General features: G+C 36.9%; 1 protein-coding gene across 1 annotated transcript in view; it reads left to right on the plus strand.

Moving 5' to 3' along the window:
- Positions 1–4,131: 4,131 nt before the first annotated feature.
- LOC114138429 (gamma-aminobutyric acid receptor subunit pi) overlaps positions 4,132–17,630 on the plus strand; it is a 67,674-nt gene continuing 54,175 nt past the window's right edge. Inside the window, exon 1 of the mRNA XM_028007674.1 lies at positions 4,132–4,588. The gene's annotated coding sequence lies outside the window, so the exon portion shown is untranslated. The remainder of the gene's footprint in view (positions 4,589–17,630) is intronic.

Here is a 17,630-nt window from a genome sequence, read left to right on the forward strand (position 1 = left end):
CATTGTTCCTTCAACAGGAAAAATTGAAGCACAATTGTTACACATGTTTTCGTTTATCTCCCCAAATCTTTCCTTCTTCCAGGATGAGAAAGACATCTGTTGACCTGTGTTGCCTTCTGTTTCATATCCACAGAACAAAAAACTCCATTGTTGATTACATGGGAACATGCAGTCTGAATGAGGGATTTCTTCATCTTTCTCTCCTAGTTGGGATGAACACGGGCACCTTGCAGCTGATTGAAACCCTCTTTTATAAATTGATGAGTTATTTGAATAGGTTGTAGTTGTCACAGTGTTGCATAATGCATGGCTATGCTCATCTACAGCAACAAATAACACTGAGTATTCACCGGCAGCTCTGCGGTTCCATCTTAGATAAATTAATAATGACAATGTTCTGAACGGCAGCTGAGCCAGTCGGAATTTCAAAATGGATTTTTTTAGCCCTTTTATAAGCATCTTCATCAGATCAGCTAGTCCAGCCACTTGTTTCCCACACGATGTGAGTAATGGATGACCCTTTAAGAGCTTGAGATCATTGGACAAATGTGTGAAAGTGCTGCTCCCAGGAACAATTTTTAATCTGGCCTTTGCAGATGACCCACAAAATAAAATGTTGGAAATCAGCACAGATAAATCATGCATAAAACTTTTGCACGGTCATCTAATCCTGAGAGCAAAAGGCTTTGTTAAAAGCAGCAGCAGCAGATGAATGAGGGCTCAGGTGGAATACCCCTGCAGGATTCGGACGTGACAGGAAGAGATACAAGGCGGGCAATGCATCGTGAGCAGGCCTGTCAATGGAGGGAAATGGTTGTGAGCTGGAAACCCTTCAGGTCCCCACCTGTTCCCTGCTCTACACATGCATGACATTAAGGCACCAGCACGCCTCATAAAACTTTCCTAGTGACTCCACAATGCAACACAGAACAAGTATAACGATTTCTACAAGGCACAATAAATCAAAGCGCTTCACACCACGAAACTATTAACCTCTCAGACTATGGAGTTGTAAATTTCAACTATTGGAACTGAAATACATCACTTTTATGGGTGTAAACAACAACAAACTGAACAGGAGTGTTAACTGGTTGGGAAAAACCGTTTGCTGGATTCGGTTCTTTTTCAGTCTCTTAGTCTGTGAGCTCCAAGTGCTCACAGACTCAGCACCGGATAAGCAGGTGCTTATTGCCTATTGCCCTCCAGGAAAGGCCAATAAGTTCCTTCCCTGGAACCTGTTGCCCATTGGGGGAAATAAGTACCAGGGAAGGAGTCATCACAAGAGCCAGTTAGCCAATCAGAGATGGACATTAAACAATGTGGATGTTTTGCCACATTGTTTGAGTTCAAGGAGGAATGAGTTACATCTTTCATTCTCTCCATCACATTCTTTAATCGAGAGAAAGAGCAAAATTGTCATGTTCTGTGTTTTCTGTGTGTTCATTTCGAGTTTTCGGTGTCTCCATGTTGTCCTGTTCTCCCCTCGATTACTCCCAGGTGTTTCTCGTTCCCTAATTACCCCGTGTGTATTTAGTGTCACCTACGTCTCTGTCGGGTCCTCGTCTAATGTGCGTTTGTGTTGTCCATTCATTTTACCAGTTGCTACCAGCGTTGAGCCCTGGCTTCTGCTCAGTCGTGCTGCCTGGTTGTGTGAACCTTTTGGACACTCATTATTAAAATTCATTATTCATCCTACCTGGGTCTGCTGTGTCTGCCTCACCACCCCTCACCGCACCGATTCATGACAAAAATTGTCAATCTTGACTAAATAGAATATCAAATCTTGGATTGTTTTCACATTCATGATTGATAATTATTCATCATTCCACTGCTAAAATTAACATAAACAAATAAAAAAAATGTTCAAAAAACACAATGAACAAAACAAACAAAAAATTGTTTAGTATTTTTAGAGGAAAAAAAAATCAAAACAACATCCAAAATTACTATGCTTGTGTACAACTTGCAACAGCTTGATAATTGAGTCGTACCTTCAACCTCTTCAAGTTTAATCCATCCTTGGGTTTAATTTCCAGATGCATGAAGTTGCCATTTAGCTTAAATGCAGCTATAAATACCATAACTGTCATGAAGTGTGAGTTTGAGACAGGAGGTGGGAGCACAGATCATGTTGAAAGTTTAATAAAAAAAGATGAGAAACTTACGAAAAATAATCACAGAGAGCCAAACAAAAAAAAACAAAAAACAACCATACATCCAAGAAAAATGCCAACAGGAAATTTTTCTTTTCAAAGAAACATGGAAAATAACAGGGTATAATAAGAGGGACAAGGAGTATGAGCAAGAGAAAGTTTAAATAGTGTAAGGGAGAATGCTGGAACAAAAACCTGGGATGATTAGCTAGCAGGTTGCAGGTGTGAGGAGAGAGAGAGAGAAAATGGCACAGGGGGCGAGGGAAAGTATGCAAGGGACTAGGAAATGAATCTGACACTAAAGAATAGAATACAATTAAACTAGAGTAACAAGGAATAGCTGGAGACAAGGAATAACCATAACTAGAAACACTAAGAAGTGAACTAAAATGCAAACAAAACTGATCTAATCAAAGAAAAGATTAAGGATCACAGAATAATCAAACTAGAATGAAATAATCAAAACACCAAAACAACCCATGGCTAGACTAACTATAATAATGTCTAACCATCATAACATTCAAGAAGAAGAGAGATTAAATGTCTCAGACTTTAGTAATGTTGGTGCAAATGTGTGTATGAACTCCACAATAATGGCTCAAGACCTTCTGAAGAAGTAAGTTGAAGCTGGAGTTCATTACAGAGTTAATTGCTGTTGGCAAATTAATTCAGGAAAAAGACTGAATGTTCACTGATGGTCACTGGTGGTCTATGCATTTTAAGATACAAAAGCAGCAGAATTTCTTGCTGCAAAAGATATTGAAGAAACTTCTCGAAGCATCAGCCAGGATGTTAAAACTTAGCAATGAATGGGTAGCTGCAGAAACTGAGCATGTGTTCTGATTAGCTACAAAGTGGTTTCAGGACTCAGTCAAGCTGAAATTTATGACATGTTTCTGGTAGAACAGACTATGCAGGGAGTTCTATGAAATGTCAAGAAGTGTAAACATTTGATTTGAATCAAAAACCATATCAAAAATATGTTTCTCTTGACATTCTGGCATTTTGAGTTTATTCTGATTTAATGTCTGACAGCACTGAAATGTCTGTACAAATATGAGTAACTACACATTTCTTTACAGAGCAGAAGTTTTAGACAGCCTCAGCAGCGTAAGAGCAGTTGACAGTTAGATAGGGGATGCATGCATGGTTTGCATGTGGTTGAATCATCATGTCATGAAATGTCCTTGCATGTGGGGCAAACAAATGTCATAGTAGTCCATTGTTAGCACCAGTCTGTAAGTAAGTGCTGATTTCATTGTGGCTCTGTGTCTTGTGACCTCCAGCCATGGTTTTGAGTCTTGGACTTCGCGTGACAACACTGCCTTCCGCCCTGCTTTCATATCCAGGATTCCCACTGATGCCTGTTTTAGACATCGTCCTCGCAATGCAAATCAAATTTACATACACATCAGTGATCTGCATATGTGTCCAGTCGTGTCCACACCGAGCCATTCCTTTTGGATGCTTATCTGTCTTCTCCAGTTAGTCTGCAAAAATGTATGGTTTCAAAGAACTCACTATCTTGCCCAGCCATGCTTGGAGTGAATGGCTGTTTGCTAACATAGGGAAAACCACCCACAGAGGCATTCTTATGCTCTGCACACACACCCACGTCCTACAATTAAAACCCACATGTGGACCAAAATCAGCTTCTGCCTGACTGACTGCTCCTCTCTCCCCTTTTGGGCATCCAGGATGGGAATGTAAATGGCTCATCAACACAGGAATGACTGTCAAGCTCTCTGAGATCACATTCTCCATCTTGACATGTAAAACCTCAGTGTACTTCCTGGAGTTTTAAAGCAATTGAACTGCCATTGTGTGAGGGTGAACAGAAAGAGTAATAGCTTTAAGAGGTGCTGCGGAGCGTGAAACGTGCACTGACACGATTATTGTCACTTGATTTCTTCAAAGACTAAAATAGAAAGGGAGGTTAACACGCAGCTCACCATGTGTTGTATGTCAGGTCTGATCTCTGTGATTTAAATATGTGACTGGCCGTGGAAGGTTTTTGTCACCAATAGTCCATTTGAAGCAGCAATAACAAAAGAAGACAGGGGTTTCATCAGTTTCCCACTGTAATCAAAGGGCGTGTAAAAGGTGAAAGCATCATGTTTTTTGGAATTCAGCACATGCGGATTTGGAGACTCCAAATCAGCTTCGACTACTTGGCGTGCGTCATTGCGCAGCGGCGCGTCCAGCTCACGGTGGTTAACGGGAATCTGCTGACAGGGCACAACCAGTTGTTTGTGCAGGCATATGTTTGCACGGATCAGCAGGTGCTACCTTAGAAAAAAGATAAAATACGTGTATGGAAGTGGAGATTTCAGCCGCGGCGAATTGAGGGAGAACTCTTTCATCGAAGGACTCTAATTTCCAGGATGCGCTGACGGACGCGTGTGTGACATGATCGTGGCGATAGATCGGATCAGGTAAATTCAGTTTCCACTTTCGCTATGTTTGGTTGATTTAAAAAAATCAAATAATGCGTATATTGTTTTATATGTGCTTTTTATATGTGCTGCTGCTCTTTTTTTTTTTGGAGAGGTTTAATTGTTTTGGTGCGCCTCTTACCAGCGCAGCGCATCTTTGAAAGGAGCGTCCTGAACCCACAGCGCGCTGATTAAATAAACTTTGATGTGCAGAAACGATTTTTTTCAGTTATGCAATCTCCAAAATATCCATATGGATCCATGTTGCATCCATATCTGTATCAACAATAATTACGTGAATATGCCTGCATGCATGCAATTCGCTGCACATCCTTGATGCCCGAGCTCTTGCACCTGTGCGTAAAACCCTGTTTATTTATGTTGATGAAGGTTAAAGGCTTAACAAGCTTTTTCCTTGTCGGAAAACCCTAAAATAGTAAATTGAGGACATCCCCTTCAGGGACTTCAAATAAAAACAACAGTTCTTGTAAAATGCATTCATTTATTCCAACTGTGATGCTCAGAAAGCAAATTGTCATCCGTAATTGTGCTTGGGAGCAGATAAAAAAAACACCCCAAGAAAAATAATTAAACGCTTAAAATCAGGGGAAAAAAACATTTAATGAACCCTAAAGGTATGATACTGTCCGGTTGTGAATTTACAGCAGCTGGCTCCAAAAATTTATCAGGGCTTTCCAGTGTGTCCTGGGGGCATTTTAGAAAACTAGTCCAGTCATTTCAATTAAACAGTGAATATCGAAGCTCATGTCTCATTTGGTCATATTTTACCCAGCAGCTGTGCTTCAAATAAAAACAGTTAAGCTATGGAGTCAAAAGACAAATGCCCCCAGATATGGAAGATTTCCACTGCCATAAAAATATGCAATTAAAATGTTGCTAATGCTCCATGAAGCCTTATGGTGCATTTTTCCTCTAATTTCATAATCTATATTTACCACTGAGATAATGTCTGTAATCAGTGGAACAAGTGCAGATTGTGAGGCACATTTAATTGAAGAACTTTATTTTTTTTCTTCGCAGTCCTTGGGCATGAACTGCCAGCTGTCTCTCAGAGTGCAGGTCAGCCATCACAAGAAAAAGAGGAAGAGGGAATTAGATTTAGGGAAATAGAGTTGAGGAGATAATGAAAAGGGCTCCGTGTTATCATCAAAACACCAGAGCTGGGAGCGTTTTCCTCTCCGTCGTTACTGGACAAAATAAAAGGCTTCCTATACTCTGAAAAATATTAAATAAACTGAAACAGTTAAGTAGAAGAATGCTTTCCTAATGATTAAGAGTGTCTCTGTACACATGTGCATGCACCCTTCTTTAATTTTAATGCAGATCTCAAACCTTAAGTCTTAGCACAAAATGAGAAATGAAACAATTTCAAAACTTTTGACATCTTTAAGATCACATAATATGAGCTGTACAACTTAAAAACCCCTAATTATTTGGGATAAAAACATTAAGAAATAATATGATTGTACACGTTTAAACTACTACTCTTTAATATTTGATTTAAATTAATTAATCTTTCTTTCTCAGTAGGACTCACAACATACCACATCTTAACAGCGCAATATTTTCTTATTCTACCTTGAAAATGTTTTCCTAATCCCTCAGATTGTGAGGTAATTTCTTATCTACAGCTCTATTTAGATGATCCCACTTATTTTCCATCAGATGCACTTATGGACTTTGACTAGACCTGTGCAAATCTTAAATTATTTTTGCCAATTTGCTTAGATTCACTATTAGGCTGAAAAATAAAAAACCCTCTCTAAAAGTTTTGTGTTCAGACTGACTGGTTGCTAGAACTACTCATAATTTTAATAACATCAACCAAAACCCTGGTTTTATATAAATCAACACAGATCATGATGCTGCCACCACCATTTTCACTGTGGGCTCTTTTAGTCATGCCTCAGTGTTGCTTTGTGCAAAAAAAAAACAAAACTCATGGAATTGTAGCCCACAGATTTAAGTTTGGTTTCAACAGACAGTAAGACATTTTCTCTCAAAGTTTTTAGATGGGATTTGGATATTTATCTTTGGATGAAACTGTACTCTTTAGTCCACACAGATGGGGAATAAAAAAGGATGCAGAACACATCCAGTCATTGATGGACATTCTTTTAGGTTACATTTTTTCATCAATTTTGGAAAACATCCAGTTTTTATAATGTCCCGGTTTTACTATTTTTTCCAATCATAAGTGATTATTTTCACAGTGGCATGGAATAAATATACACTGGTGTGTATTTTTTTCTGCTCTTCTCCTGACTGATACCAATGTGACCATTTGATCCTTTACAACCTTCAACTTCTACAAACAATGGCTTTAGCAAAGAATGGAAATAAGAATGGAAACCCTACTGGATAGAATAACGTTGTTTATGTGGCTCAGATTCACTAATATTGATAGCTTGAAGTCAAGAACACGAAACACGGACCTGAATCAGAAGGTGTCCAATGTTTGGCTCCTTTTTATGATCGGTTTGGTGCTGAAACAAGTGTTTGAAATTGTCCCTCATGGTTTATTTTTATCACAAAAACCTTTCAGTGATCAAACACTAAATCCATGCGTAGGACTGAATAGATATGGAAGATGGATGAACTCATACTGTTCAAGCTTATTTCATCATGGCAGCATCTGTGCCACTCACTGGTCTGGGACCTTGCTTTGACTCACTGGCACAGTGTCATGCATCTTCATTAATGCGGTCTGATGGCAGAGGTCCTATGGTACTGTCCCGTCATTGGCTGTCACATTGTTCTATTGTGTCTCAAGTGCGACCAGTTTTCCTCTGGCATCTTATTCTTTTGGTAAGAATGTGGCAAACTGTGACCAGGGGTGAGATTTGTAAGGACTCTAAATCTTTTATTAGTGGACTGTAAGAGACGGACCTGTTTTCATTTGCCAATATTTCTCTAACTGAATCCATAAATTTATTGTCAGCTGAGCATCTAGTAAATAGCTTGCCAATGTTTTTGTATCCCACAGTATAGTATTGGATTATATTTCAAAAACAACTTATTCTTGTCAGATTTAGTGACGTCTGAAAGGGGAAGAGGTGCAGTTGGAGACGTTAGTGTGAGTCAGCTTCTGTAGGATTTCAAACAACTTTTGAAAGTTTCAGTTGGAATCTCTCCAGAATAGAAAACAACCGACAATCTGAAATTCTTAAATACGCAACATTCTCCACACATATCTGCACCGCCTTGGAAAGACTTGTAAAACAATTTATGTTTTTGCAGAATCATAATCCAACTCTAGGTGAAAATCAACTTCATATTAAGAAAAACTGTTTTATGAAATTATTGTTGCCACATTTTTTGTCCTCTGTTGTGTAACACCTTTTGGCTGAAGCAAATTATCTGCACCCAGTTTTCATCCTAAATTATCTCACAATGTTTCCGTAGACGCATAGAGAGAGGGATCTTTGAACCACTCCTTTTTGCAGTTTCTCTAGATCATCCAGTCTTTTCTTAGAGCTTTTCTTTAGATTACTTTTTGCTATTACGTCAGACACAGCTGGAGCATTTTCTCCAGATATGCTCAGTTTTAGTCTCATCTGAAAAACAAACACTTCCACTTGGATTGCCAGATGTGTTTAACAAACAGGTAAAAAAAACATTCCTCCCAAACAACCAGCTGACCTGTGGATGACCTTTTGTTATCTTCAAGTCGACACTTTTTGAGATTCGTCCTTTGTTTCATATCTCAGCACCCTGCTCCCTGTATGTGGTAATAACCTTTTGTCCTCATCTAACCTTCTTCTTTATCGTCAGGTCAAATCTGAAATGTGTGCTACATCTCAGCATCATTCTTTACAGACATTTTGTACACAAACACAAACGGAGTCAAAAGATAGAGTTAATGTTCCATGTTCAGTTTCGGGATTGATTAATGTACAAAAGTGTAATCTTTTAGATCACAGCTCTAATTGTAAATATGGGCAAGTTTAGGTAAGCAGCTATTTTCTTGTAGCCAACTCTTCTTTTATGAAGAATATTTATTTTGTTTGAAGGCCATGTTCTTCTATATTTTCCATTTTGAATAATGGCTCAGAAATAAACCTCACCCTTATGCAACAAGGAAGCAGGAAGCTGCGGTTTAATAATCAAAAGCTTACTCTTACATTTAAACAGTAATGCATAAGATAAAATACTCAGTTACGTCCTTCAATTGACCTCTGGAGATTGGTACCAAACCCCCATGACTCTGCAAGAATAAGCAGGTGTAGATAATAGACAAATATCAGTTGTATTTATTTACTGGTAATTATTAAAGTTACCAATAAGTGTGGTGAATGTGATTTTGTTTAAGACAATTATTTAAGGAATGAATGTCTTAACACTAAATTCTGGATTTAATGGTTGTAAATTTATACTAATCAGTGTTTGTTTGTTTTTAGAATTGATCACAACTACATGTTTACAATCAAAACCATCGTTTTTTAAATCACACTCTCCTCCATCGATGCTGCCTTGCTGCCAATCCCCACCACACCGAGTCTGTTTAGGTTGCCCACAGTAATAATCATGCAGAGTGATGAACAGCAAACCTATCTGCTATCCAGAGAAATTGATGTCAGGTGGAGTCTGATTGGATGCTTCTACCTACTAATTAAACAGCTGCAGTTCCTTGCAAAAATATTCACACCACTCTGAGTATTTTCATAAACCTCTATGTCAGGGGTCTTCAGATCCAGGTCTATTGGGCCGGTCCTGCAACCTTTAGATGTGTCTCAGCTTCAACACCCCAGAGTCAAATAATGAGGTTGTTAGCAGGACTCTGGAGAACTGACTGCACACTGAGGAGGTGATTCAGTCGTTTGATTCAGGTGTGTTGGACCAGGGATGATGCCAGGCCTGGATTTGAAGACACCTGTTATATGTGCTTTACTTGATTTTGATTAAGTCATAGTTTATTCCTTTAAAAACTGCTCAGGTTCAGTCAGAATGGATTATCAGAACGGCTTTGTCAAATTTGAACATGGGCTGGAACTACCAGTCTTGAGAGATTTAGTCAGAATACACTTATCTTAAAAGCCCCAATTAGTGATCTTAACAACCCTATTAGTGTCATGGTTCTGAATAAAACTAAAAGTCTGATATGTCCAAACTACATTGAGACCTGAAACATCATTGAACAAGAGAATAATTGCAGTTACTTCTGTGTTTTGCTCTGTCCACCTTTCCATCAACTCTAAACTGTTTCCCTGCCTCTGTGAAAGATTTGCACACCTGGAGCATAATGTTGCTTCCATGGTGTGCCATCATTGAGAAAAGGGTTTTTTAATGTTCCATATTTAATGTTTTGCATGTAGGTCTCATTGGTTTCAGTTTTGGTTTTATCTGACCTTCGTACTTTTTTTTGCTAATCTTTAAACTGGACTTATTAAAGTTTTTTTTAAACAGTTCACCAGTCTTGCAACCTTTTTTTGTGTAAAATTAACATTGTTAACTTTTATATTGATGGTGTTTATTCACAGAACAGCTCCTCCACACAGCGATGTGCTCCATTACTTTGTTTCATCCCTCGCACATTAGTGATTCTTTTAGAGCTATTTTGGTTTCAGTGTACTTGTAGATTCTCTGAAGAAATCTTTAACACCCGAAGGAAAAGGGAGCAGTAAAAAAAATTCAGTAAGAAAAGATGCATTAGCTTTACATTTAAGATGCACACAATGCATTCTTTTTTTATTTTGTAATGTATATTTTGCAACAAAGTTTCCCTTGCAACGAGTGACTGGTGTGTTGCAGAACTGGTAACTGATTAAACTGTTGTATGGTGAAAGAAAGCTGAAGCTGCATTGGTATAAAAAATGTTTGCATTGAGGGAGAGGCTAGTAGTGTTGAAATTATTCATCTAACATAATCATAAAATGTCCCTAATTACAAAACTCATTACAAACAGTAAAAGCTGTTTGATGATGCATTGTGACATTAGTGTATTTGCATGAATAATTTCAGACAAATAATTTACTACAAGTCAAGCCTTTAGTTTTGTGGATTAAAAAATCTAAAAATAAAAAAACACCACAGTAAATGGTCAACAGGTTTATAGTTATAGTTTGAAATTAAATTTATTGACACAGGCAAATTTGTGTCTTTTTTGTTTCATGTGAAATAATTTGAATAACTTAAGCAAAATGGCATCCCTTAATATTTACTTTACATTTCACAAGATTTTTTTTTTCTAATTTATTTAGTTAAACACTTCATGTTATTTAACAAATGAAGAAGGGTATAGACGATACTAGCTTAACATGTATTTAATATGTCAACTATAGGTTCTCTTAATTTAATTTGTTGTGGCAGATCACTGCCAACATGTGATCACTGTAGCGCGTATTTTCTAGGTAGTTTGCCAAATCTTTACAAACTGTTTCTGATTTGAATGAAGGTGTTTTTAAATTGCAATTTCCAGAGCTTGCAAAAGTAAGCAATATAATTTAAACAACCTAGGGTTACATTTTGTCTTTGGTCTGGACTGTTGGCTGAAGTCCAGTAAACACTGTGGTTTGAATTTGTCCTTTAACTGGTGGGTTGCCAGTTACAACCTTTGCTCTGCATGTAGTTCAACATCTCATTTTACAGTTAATCCTCAAATAGAAACAGCGGAAAAAGAAAATGATTCAAAAGTAATTTAGCCTTGTTCCTCATCCAATATTTATTGAAAAAATATCTCATTAACAAATATGGACTTCTCCAGTATTTAAGAAACACAACTGCTATGTGTCTACAGTAACTTTAGTCTTAAACTGGTGTTTTTCATAGAAACAAAACAAAGATCAGGAAAAAAAAATTATATAAAAGTGGGCAGGAGAGCAACTAGTGTTTGTAGGCAAAATGTTAAAGTGAAGTAGTGTGTGCCGCTTTGTTAATAACTTCAGTACAGATGAAGCTTGGTTTCAATAAGGTGAAAGGAAACCAACCAATCGTTATGCCTCTGCCTGCCTGCATCTATTTGCTGTCATTTGTTGCATCATGCTGCGTTAGGTTATGATGCTGCATGGATTTCAAGGACATGATGATCTAATATCTTTATTAAAAACAAAATAGTTTCTGATTATTTGCATTCACTCTGTTTTGATGGGATGCCCACTCAGTTTTAGTGCCACATTAATCTCTGAGCTGATCCTGCTGCTGTGAGTTATTAAGGTTTTAAATCATAAAGACAGCAGTGGATTTGTACTTTGTGTTTTCTCGCAGCCAGAGTTTGCTTATTGCGATCAATATTTGTAAATAATAAATTGGATTCATGCGTCCAAAAAGATTTGTAATAGTCAGACAACAGAAGTAATAAAACCATGGTTACAATGGAAAAATATGTTCTTTTTTTTGTTGTTTTAATATAGAATTAGTTTCAAGACATACAGTACATTGCATTCAATAAATGCTGTGCAAAAAAACAAAACAAAAAACAAGCAAATGGAATTTGTGGAGGCATTGCAGTGGGACTACATTTCCCAGATGTCTCCTAACCCATGTGTGTATAGTTCTGACTTCTGCACACACTCATCATAGACATGTTGTATCATTACTATTATTATTATTCTTTTATTATTTAATTTTATTGATTTATTGGAACCATCATTTTGCTGGGGGCTGGAAGGATGATATTTTTGAAGAAAAAACAATAGCTGAATAAGTTTCAGTTTATAGTGTATTTTCTTTAATCTGTACAAAGTAAAAATAATGTACAGTTAGATATGAATATATACATCCAGTAATATTTGCTCAAAAGTATCTTAGCAAATTGCACCATGAATAAACATTGTTTTGGTTAAACTAGATGTTTGTTCCAGCAGGACCATGATCCAAAAAACTAATCACACCTGGCTTTGAAACAGGCAAAGGTGGCAAATTCCTATCCTTAAAGTCAACTCTATTGAAAATTGTTTGGCTAAGCTCAAAAGCATAATCTGTAGTTAAATAGTCTCCCAGAATTTTTGACTATAAAAAGCATATTGGTTGTTTCTTGGATGTGTTTACACATGCTTTAAAACATTATGTTTGATATCAGTCTTTGTATGTTGCACAGTCAGCCCACCATGAAAAAAGAGCAATAAGATTAAGATATTTTTAAAGTGAGTTGAAAGGTAAGCCATGAAATAATTTTTATCTTGACTATCACCTTACATTACCACACAAATCTATGCAGTGTGTTCTTCTGGTGTAAAAAATAGTGAAGATATAAATAAGTTAAAACAAAGTATCTGGTTTTCTGTGAATTTATTGTGTCAAGAAAATCCGAGCTCATCCCACTTCCCCATGCTGGAGATTTTAGTTTAACAGTAATAATAAATAAAGTTATCTTTAAAATGAATCACTCAAGTGACATCAGGGCCCAACAGTAGACTTAAGTGTCAATAAAGTTAGTTTAACAGTAATAATAAATAAAGTTATCTTTAAAATGAATCACTCAAGTGACATCAAGGCCCAACAGTAGACTTAAGTGTCAATAAAATAAATCTGGTTGTGTGTGTTGTTTTTGTCTCATGCAAACTTTGCTTTAATTCTACTTTTTTCTATCTAATCATAAGAAATCATAGTCAGTCAGAGAGAGTCATTAAACAGGAAAAGCAGGTTTCCTGGAAAAAGAGGAAGTTTCCAGCCTGCAGATTTATAAAAATAGCTGAGACTATTCCTTAGTTTAAAGGTAAAGTTTTAAAGAATGAAATCTAAACATTATTAGTAATTGGATAAGATTCAAAGTAAAATACTTATATTAATATTGGTTTACTTGTAATAATACTTACACTTATATTTGTGGGAACACTTACAAGAAAAACAAGTAACTGTAACTTTAGTAGTAAATAATTAGAATCATGTATTATTCTTGGTTTCTTTTCAGAAAAACATCTGTAATAACTCACATTAAGATCATAATAAGAGTAACTAATAAGTTATGGTTATAAAATCATAAATGAATGATAGATCAGAGAAGCTGAAGAAAATAAATGTGATATAAATTATGGTTATAAAATTATAAATGAATGCTAAATCAGAGAAGCTAAAGAAAATAAATTTGATATAAATGTGATTTTGACATTAAACTTGAAATGGTGTAAAAGGTTGTAAAACTGCAATTAAACATCACTGATATGTTGGAGGTAGATGGTAGGTGAAAGGTTGTGCAGGCAAGGGACATAGGAGGTTGAGCAACCCTGAGACATTAGCACAGACATCATGACATGATGTCTCTTAAGACAGTGATGGATATGAGATCATCTGTCTAAGCAGACAGCCAATGAAAACGCACCAAAAGGTGGATAAACCCTATAAAAGGTGGGTGCAAAAGAGGAACCTTTCGTTGGATCCTCCGGGCAGCTTCGAGCCAAGATCGAGATGGACAAAGAACTCTGCAGCTGAAGAAGAGCCGGGGCCACAGAGCCGGAGACTGTCCTGCGCTCATGGAGACCAACCCGTCTGGCCCACAATCTGTGGCTTCGAATCGCACTTCTCTCATCGGCTGGGTTCAGACTCCAAAGACAAAGATGAAGACAAAGACAAAGAAGAAGAACTGGTGCCTTTTTTCCTGCCAGCACCAAGTCCTGTGTGACCTCACCATCCATGCGGAGAAGAAGCTCATCGGACCTGCGGAGATCCTGGCCTTCGCCGATCAACATCTTCCTCCTGCTGCAGCACCTTCTTCATCATCAAGCCAGGTCTGGGGTTCGAAACGCCAGGCTCCGTCCGTCTCTCTCAAAGGTTCCCTTTTTTAGTTCTCAGTGTCAGCAGTAGGGAAAGATAGACTAGATGATTGATTTTACTTATTTGATTATTTCTGCTACTGAATTAAGCTGTACTGACCCTTGCAAAAATGCCTTACTAATAAAATATTTAGCATAAAGAAAATCTAAAAGATGTTGTGGACATTCAGTTAATGAGTCACCTTAAAGTTCTTTGATGGTTGTAAAATAGCTGTGATGTTTGATTCTGGAGAGGAAGAGGTGGAAAATGTTTTTAGGTTGCTGGTAGCCCATATGTAAAACATCATCCGTGGGACTCGACCGAGTCACTAAAACCTACCTGGTTCAATAACAAATGCAAGTTGCAAAATAGAGAACGAGCGACCGTTAACAGGTGTGCTCTGTGAAACTAGTTGGCTGTAGGCTGCTCAGTCTGGCTAATTCACAGGGGGAAGAAGGGTGGGACACCTGGATGTAGGCCGTCAGATAACCAGGCGAATCGTTTCTCGAAACCAGCTTAAACAGAGTTTACTTCAGTTCTGGACAGGGTAAATCCCAGCAGATTTAGGAAACTCAATTAACCCGTTAGAAGGAGAGCTGGTAGCACATCTCCCCTCTCAGAAGAGGAAGTACGAGAGTGAGAGAGTAGAGAAAGGAGGGGGGGGTGTTGCGCAACAACAATTGCTATCATTTTCTGTTAGAGTCTGTGCAATCTTTGCCAGACATCACCAATTGTAATGCTTTTCTTTGCTAAATTAGAGCGACTGGTTAATCAAAAAATATTTGTCACAGCAAGGCACACATTTCTCTGCTGAGATTAGAAAAAGTCACAGTTATTTCTGCTGCTAAACCACAGCACATAGTTATTACCCTAATGGAACGCCACCATAATCAGCGTAATTAGTCACACCTGTGCTTGCCCAGCTCTGAGATCCTAATGACTGCTTCCAAAATCTTCCCATTTACAAAGCAATGCTCTCCATTCATTTCTAACAGTTTGTTTAAAAATCTAAATAGTAAATGAGCTGCAGGCTCAAATTTAGAGTTGCAGAGAAACAGTCTAAATTAAATTGTTTTGTAAAGCTGATTAGCAGATTAGTCCAGTTACAAAATGTTAGTTTTCTCAAAATGTGTGATTTTATTGAGATTGTGAAGGCCTGTCTGTAGACAGGGAAACCTGCAACATGTAGGATTTTATTAGTAGAAAAGTCTGATTCTCTTTCTGTCTGAACAGTTGGTGCATTATCACTTCCACCTCTTCTAATAAAGAGTTCATTGAACTGCTGGTTTGAAATCAGCTTTAATGCAAATCTTTAAAGTTGCTCTTGTTACAACTCCACTTTTGTTCCACTGACACCACCACCACCGTCAAAATAAAATACAACATAAACTTAAATGAGATGGTGTCATGAATACAATAACGACATAAAAAAATTATATAAAAACAAATAAACATAAATAAAAGAACTGACCCATCTTTCGAGGTAGAAATTAGGTTATTAAATGAATTCTTTAAACTTAAATTACTTTTCTACACTTGCTAAAGTCATGCTTTCATACCACGTGCATCGTTTTTCTGGCGCCCCAATGAACCGGATGGATTCCACTTCCTACTTAAAACTTTTCAAAATAAGAGTCATAATAACAAAATATATGCAAAATACAAAATAAAACATATAAACTAAAATTATGGCAGTAAAAATAGTTATAGTTATTTTTATAATCAAAAAATGAATGTAGTGAAATTTGATACAGGTGTAGTCAGGGTAGATGGGCCCTGAAGATGCAGTCTCAGACCAGTCTAGTGCAAGTAAACGTGGTTTTATGCCTCCAATAACTGATATCGACAGTTTGGTAGAAGTTAAGAACAAATATTTCAAACCTTCAGGACCTTCAAACTTGCTCTGTGAAACAATCTGGCCTCATTCAATCTGAATTTGTGTTTTAGAGGTTTCTTAATCTTCACAACATGATTAAAAAAACCATTTTTAAAAACATTAAACCTAATACAAACTCATACAAATTCTAAATGTACTTATTTTTTTCATCATATTATTAATTTTTATTTGTTTTGTAGTAAAATCAAAAGTGAAAATTGTCTTATGTAATTTCTCACTCATGAGGAATTAACAGTAAATTAAAACAGAGAAACCGTAAAACACAGAGATTCAGTTTAATACGTTCTGATAGTCAAGATCTATACAAAAGGAGAGAAGATCCAAAAATCTTCTCAGAGATCATCTTCACCGAAAAATGACACATTCCTGAAGTTTTGCAGGTCAGAACAGAGGGGGAAATAAATTTAGGGTTGGGAGACTTTTGGTTTGGACGAGCACCTTGAATGCCACATGCAGCTGATGTGACTAATGCAAGATGCCTTGAAAAATAACCTAAAAAGCAATAAAGGAGAGAGTATCCAAATAATTAGATGAAGTGACTCAGCTCTGCCTGACATATCAGTTTTATATTTGCTTGTGCCCTTTTCAAGTCGGCTTAAAATCACCCTGCAGACAGCTGACTTTGGAGAACTGTTTCCCATCTTCCCACATTAAAGTGTCCCTTGATCAGGATAACCACTTTGCATAGGGACAGAGCAATAGCCTTTTTTATGAAATAAATATTTTCAAATGCTCTACTCCAGGTGATGGAAGGCTGTTTGTTTTTGTGTTTTTTTACATCTCTCCAGCTGGTCCAGTTTCTTCTTGCAGGTTTGTTAAAACACATTTTTGAAAAGTTGAAGATATGAAGATTTGTGAGACATCAAGCCCTGTCACGTATTTAAACTATGCATGTCATTTATGATGCGCCCTGTTCAGCTATATTACAAGTGTATACAAATTAAGTGTGTAAAATATAGAGTAATACATTAACATAACAGTGCTACCAAGATATCACCTTAATGATTTTGTATTTTCAATTGATCAGCCATTCATCTTTGACTGAAAGTCCATAACTGATTTGAATTAAGTGAATGTTGATTAGAGCAGACAGTGGCTATATAGTATAGCCTAGTATAGCCTAATATAATCTAACATAGCTCAGCCTAGCCTAGCATAGCCTAGCATAATTAGTAAAATTAAGCTGAAAAATCCAAATAACTATTATGTAAATTCTGTTAGTCATCTGAGATCCATCTGCTTAGTGCAGAGTAACTTTTAAAATTACTCTGCACTCTTTAAAGATTTTTATAATTCAAAAATGAAAACTATTACAATCAAATCATCCTCAACGTTTTCCACATCTAATACAAGACTTATCATTCACAATACAATTCAAAAACAACCAAATATTTTTGAAGAACATTCCAAAAATCTGGTTGCAAAACTGTGGATGTC

Source organism: Xiphophorus couchianus, chromosome 22 (assembly GCF_001444195.1).
Source record: "Xiphophorus couchianus chromosome 22, X_couchianus-1.0, whole genome shotgun sequence".
Classification (NCBI taxonomy): Eukaryota; Metazoa; Chordata; class Actinopteri; order Cyprinodontiformes; family Poeciliidae; genus Xiphophorus; species Xiphophorus couchianus.